Source organism: Triticum aestivum, chromosome 5A (assembly GCF_018294505.1).
Source record: "Triticum aestivum cultivar Chinese Spring chromosome 5A, IWGSC CS RefSeq v2.1, whole genome shotgun sequence".
Taxonomy (NCBI): domain Eukaryota; kingdom Viridiplantae; phylum Streptophyta; class Magnoliopsida; order Poales; family Poaceae; genus Triticum; species Triticum aestivum.
Window position 1 is genome coordinate 696,238,242 of NC_057806.1, and position 6,332 is coordinate 696,244,573.

The window sequence follows — 6,332 nt, forward strand, 5'->3', positions numbered from 1 at the left end:
GTTCAAAGAATTTCAGAGTGAAGTGAAAAATCATCGTAACAAGAAAATAAAGTTTCTACGATCTGATCGTAGAGAAGAGCATTTGAGTTATGAGTTTGGCCTTCAGTTAAAAACAATGTGAAATAGTTTCACTACTCACGCCACCTGGAACACCACAATGTAATGGTGTGTCCGAACGTCGTAATCGTACTTTACTTAATATGGTGCGATCTATGATGTCTCTTACAGATTTACCGCTATCGTTTTGGGGTTATGCATTAGAGACAGCTACATTCACGTTAAATAGGGCACCATCTAAATCCTTTGAGACGACACTATATGAACTATAGTTTAGCAAGAAACCAAAGTTGTCGTTTCTTAAAGTTTGGGGTTGCAATGCTTATAAGAAAAAGTTTCATCCTGATAAGCTCAAACCCAAATCGGAGAAATGTGTCTTCATAGGATACCCAAATAAGACAGTTGGGTACACCTTCTATCACAGATCCGAAGGCAAGAAATTCGTTGCTAAGAATGGATCCTTTCTAGAGAAGGAGTTTCTCTCGAAAGAAGTGAGTGGGAGGAAAGTAGAACTTGATGAGGTAACTGTACCTGCTCCCTTATTGGAAAGTAGTTCATCACAGAAATCTGTTCTTGTGACTACTAGACTGACTAGTGAGGAAGCTAATGATGATGATCATGTAACTTCAGATCAAGTTACTACCGAACCTCGTAGGTAAAACCAGAGTGAGATCCGCACAAGAGTGGTACGGTAATCCAGTTCTGGAGGTCATGTTACTTGACCATGACGAGCCTACGAACTATGAGGAAGCGATGATGATCCCAGATTCCGTGAAATGGCTTGAGGCCATGAAATCTGAGATGAGATCCATGTATGAAAACAAAGTACGGACTTTGGTTGACTTTCCCGATGATCAGCAAGCAATTGAAAATAAATGGATCTTCAAGAGGAAGACGGACACTGGTAGTAGTGTTACTATCTACAAAGCTAGAATTGTCGCAAAAAGGTTTTCGACAAGTTCAAGATGTTGACCACAATGAGAGTTTCTCACTCGTATCTATGCTTAAGTCTGTCCGAATCATGTTAGCAATTGCCGCATTTTATGAAATCTGGCAAATGGATAAACAAAGATGCGTTCCTTAATGGATTTCTTAAAGAAGAGTTGTATATGATGCAACCAGAAGGTTTTGTCAATCCTAAAAATGTTAACAAAATATGCAATCTCCAGCGATCCATCTATGGATTGGTGCAAGCATCTCGGAGTTGGAATATGCGCTTTGATGAGATGATCAAAGCATATAGTTTTATACAGACCTGCGGTGAAGCCTGTATTTACAAGAAAGTGAGTGGGAGCACTACAACATTTCTGATAAGTATATGTGAATGACATATTGTTGATCGGAAATAATGTAGAATTATTCTGCAAAGCATAAAGGAGTGTTTGAAAGGAGTTTTTTTCAAAGAAAGACCTCGGTGAAGCTGCTTACATATTAAGCATCAAGATCTATAGAGATAGATCAAGACGCTTGATAAGTTTTTTCAATGAGTACATACCTTGACAATATTTTGAAGTAGTTCAAAAATGGAACAGTCAAAGAAAGAGTTCTTGGCTGTGTTACAAGGTGTGAAATTGAGTAAGACTCAAAGCCCGACCACGGCAGAAGATAGAAAGAGAATGAAAGTCATTCCCTATGCCTCAGCCATAGGTTCTATAAAGTATGTCATGCTGTGTACCAGATCTATTATATACCCTACATTGTGTTAAGAAAGGGAGTACAATAGTGATCTAAGAGTAGATTACTGGACAGCGGTCAAAATTATCCTTAGTGGAATAAGGAAATATTTCTCAATTATGGAGGTGACAAAAGGTTCGTCGTAAAAAGTTACGTCGATGCAAGTTTTGACACAGATCTGGATGACTCTAAGTCTCGATCTAGATACATATTGAAAGTGGGAGCAATTAGCTAGAGTAGCTCCGTGCAGAGCATTGTAGACATAGAATTCGCAAAATACTTACGGATCTGTATGTGACAGACCCGTTGACTAATATTATCTCACAAGCAAAACATGATCACATCTTAGTACTCTTTGGGTGTTAATCACATAAACGATGTGAACTAGATTATTGACTCTAGTAAACCCTTTGGGTATAGGTCACATGACGATGTGAACTATGGGTGTTAATCACATGGTGATGTGAACTATTAGTGTTGAATCACATTGCGATATGAACTAGATGATTGACTCTAGTGCAAGTGGGAGACTGAAGGAAATATGCCCTAGAGGCAATAATAAAGTTATTATTTATTTCCTTATATCATGATAAATGTTTATTATTCATGCTAGAATTGTATTAACCGGAAACATAATACATGTGTGAATACATAGACAAACAGAGTGTCACTAGTATGCCTCTACTTGACTAGCTCGTTAATCGAAGATGGTTATGTTTCCTAACCATGAACAAAAGAGTTGTTATTTGATTAACGGGATCACATCATTAGAAGAATGATGTGATTGACATGACCCATTCCATTAGCTTAACACCCGATCGTTTAGTATGTTGCTATTGCTTTCTTCATGACTTATACATGTTCCTATGACTATGAGATTATGCAACTCCCGTTTGCCGGAGGAACACTTTATGTGCTACTAAACGTCACAACGTAACTGGGTGATAATAAAGGAGCTCTACAGGTGTCTCCAAAGGTACATGTTGGGTTGGCGTATTTCGAGATTAGGATTAGTCACTCCGATTGTCGGAGAGGTATCTCTGGGCCCTCTCGGTAATGCACATCACACAAGCCTTGCAAGCATTGCAACTAATGAGTTAGTTGTGAGATGATGTATTACGGAACAAGTAAAGAGACTTGCCGGTAATGAGATTGAACTAGGTATTACGATACCGACGATCGAATCTCGGGCAAGTAACATACCGATGACAAAGGGAACAACGTATGTTGTTATGCGGTCTGACCGATAAAGATCTTCGTAGAATATGTGGGAGCCAATATGAGCATCCAGGATCCGCTATTGGTTATTGACTGGAGACGTGTCTCGGTCATGTCTACATTGTTCTCGAACCCGTAGGGTCCGCACGCTTAAGGTTTTGATGACAGTTATATTATGAGTTTATGCATTTTGATGTACCGAAGTTTGTTCGGAGTCCCGGATGTGATCACGGACATGACGAGGAGTCTCGAAATGGTCGAGACATAAAGATTGATATATTGGAAGCCTATATTTGGATATCGGAAGTGTTCCGGGTGAAATCGGGATTTTACCGGAGTACCGGGAGGTTACCGGAACCCCCCGAGAGATAGATGAGCCTTAGTGGGCTTTAGTGGAAGAGAGGAGAGGCGGAAAGGGCTGGGCCGCGCGCCCCTCCCCCCTAGTCCGAATAGGACAAGGAGAGGGCGGCGGCGCCCCCCTTCCTTCTCTCTCTCCTCTTTCCCCCTCCTGAATCCTATTCCAACTAGGAAAGGGGGGAATCCTACTCCCGGTGGGAGTAGGACTCCTCCTGGTGCGCCCTCCTCCTGGCCGGCCGCACCTCCCCCTGCTCCTTTATATACGGGGGCAGGGGGCACCCCTAGACACACAAGTTGATCCACGTGATCATATTCTTAGCCGTGTGCGGTGCCCCCTTCCACCATAATCCTCGATAATATTGTAGCGGTGCTTAGGCGAAGCCCTGCGATGGTAGTACATCAAGATCGTCACCACGCCATCGTGCTGACGGAACTCTTCCCCGACACTTTGCTGGATCGGAGTCCGGGGATCGTCATCGAGCTGAACGTGTGCTAGAATTCGGAGGTGCCGTAGTTTCAGTGCTTGATCGGTTGGGCCGTGAAGACGTAAGACTACATCAACCGCGTTGTGGTAACGCTTCTGCTGTCGGTCTACAAGGGTACGTAGATCACACTCTCCCCTCTCGTTGCTAAGCATCACCATGATCTTGCGTGTGCGTAGGAATTTTTTTGAAATTACTACGTTCCCGTTCAATCACAACAGAACTCTACAAAGAAAATAAGTCATACAAGCATCATGTTACAAGCCATGGGCCTCGAGGGCTCGATCATAGACGAGTCAGTGGGAGCAACAATATCTGAGTGCAAACATAAGTTAAACAAGTTTGCCTTAAGAAGGCTAGCACAAACTGGGATACAGATCGGAAGAGGTGCATGCCTCCTGCCTGGGATCCTCCTAAACTACTCCTGGTCGTGGTCAGCGGGCAGCACATAGTAGTAGGCACTTCCAATGTAGTAGGAGTCGTCGTCAATGGTGGCGCCTGGCTCTTGGGCTCCAACGTCTGGTCGCAGCAATCGGGTATAGGAAGGAGGAAAAGGCGGAGCAAAGCAACCGTGAGTACTCATCCAAAGTACTCGGAAGCAAGGAGCTACACTACATATGTATGCACTGGTATCAAATGGAATAAGGGTATCATATGTGGACTGAACTGCAGAATGCCGGAATAAGAGGGGGATAGCTAGTCCTATCGAAGACTACGCTTCTGGCCACCTCCATCTTGTGGCATGTAGGAGAGAGCAGAAGGTAAGTTCAACAAGTAGCACCGTGTAGCATAAACCTACCCGGCGATCCTCTCCTCATCGCCCTGTTAGAGAGCGACCACCGGGTTGTATCTGGCACTTGGAAGGGTGTGTTTTATGAAGTATCCGGTTCTAGTTGTCATGAGGTCAAGGTACAACTCCAAGTCGTCCTGTTACCGAGGATCACGGCTATTCGAATAGATTAACTTCCCTGCAGGGGTGCACCACATTTCCCAACACGCTCGATCCCCTTTGTCCGGACACACATTCCTGGGTCATGGCCGGCCTCGGAAGATCAACACGTCGCAGCCCTACCTAGGCACAACAGAGAGGTCAGCATACCGGTCTAAATCCTATGGCGCAGGGGTCTGGGCCCATCACCCATTGCACACCTGCACATTGCGTACGCGGCCGGAAGCAGACCTAGCGCCCTTAATACAAGAGCAGGCTTATAGTCCAATCCGGTGCGCGCCGCTCAGTCGCTGACGTCACGAAGGCTTCAGCTGATACCATGACGTCGAGTGCCCATAACTGTTCCCGCGTAGTTGGTTAGTGCGTATAGGCCAGTGGCCAGACTCAGATCAAATACCAAGATCTCGTTACGCGTGTTATTTTGAAGTAACCGCGAACGCCGACCAGGGCCAGGCCCACCTCTCTCCTAGGTTGTCTCAACCTGCCCTGTAGCCTCGCCACAAAGTAACAGTCGAGGGCCACCGGGAACCCAGGCCCACCACTCCCTGGGTGGAACCACCTACCCCTTCAACCCCCAACATCAGAAGTACTTGCGGGTACTCAAAGAGCCGACCCGACTTTAGTCACAACATTTATAGTATGTATATATGTATGTATATACACGTGATCACCTCCCGAGTGATCACGGGACAATAGTATAGCATGACAGACGGACTAGAATGTAGGGCCAATGATGGAGTTCTAGCAACCTATACTAAGCATGTAGGATTGCATGTAAGGTATCAACAGTTGTAGAAACAATGACAAGCTATGCATCAGGATAGGTTTAACAGAAAGCAGTAACATGCTACACTACCCTAATGCAAGCAGTATAGAGAAGAGTAGGCGATATATGTTGATCGGGGGGGGGGGGCTTGCCTGGTTGCTCTGGCAAGAGAGAGGGGTCGTCAACACCTTAGTCGTACTGGGTAGCAGCGGCGTCGGTCTCGTAGTCTATCAGAGAGAAGAGGGGGAAGAAATAGTAAATACAGAGCAAACAAGTGCATAACAGGACAACAGGCAGGGCTAGACGTGTTCTAACACAGTGCTACACGTTACCGGCGAAGGGGATAACATCTGGGGATGCTTTCCCGAAGTTTGGCATTTCCGGACAGATAAAACGGAGGGGAAGTTTGCATGTTCGCTATGCTAGGGATGTGTGATAGATGAACGGAGAGCGTATTCCGATTCGTCTCGCAGATCTGAGCAACTTTCATGTATAAAACTTTTCCATCCTAGTTACGGTTTAATTTCTACGTAATTTTAAAGATTATAATAATATTCTGAAAATCCCTGAAATTTTGCTAAGTATGAGAATTCGCCAGTTTTAAACATCACTTAGCTGTTTTCAAAAGGCTACAAATATGGATCTGTATCTCTTATGATTTTGTGCCTTATATCAATTTTGAGCATTTTTCTGTGATCTACATGTTAGTACCAACTACATCCATATTAGAGTCCATTTTCTTGATCATCAAGAGCTCTAAAGTAGCTATGAAAATAAAGCTGTTTTCAGTTTTTCAGTTAACAGAACGTTGGACTTTGTGATTTTCGTA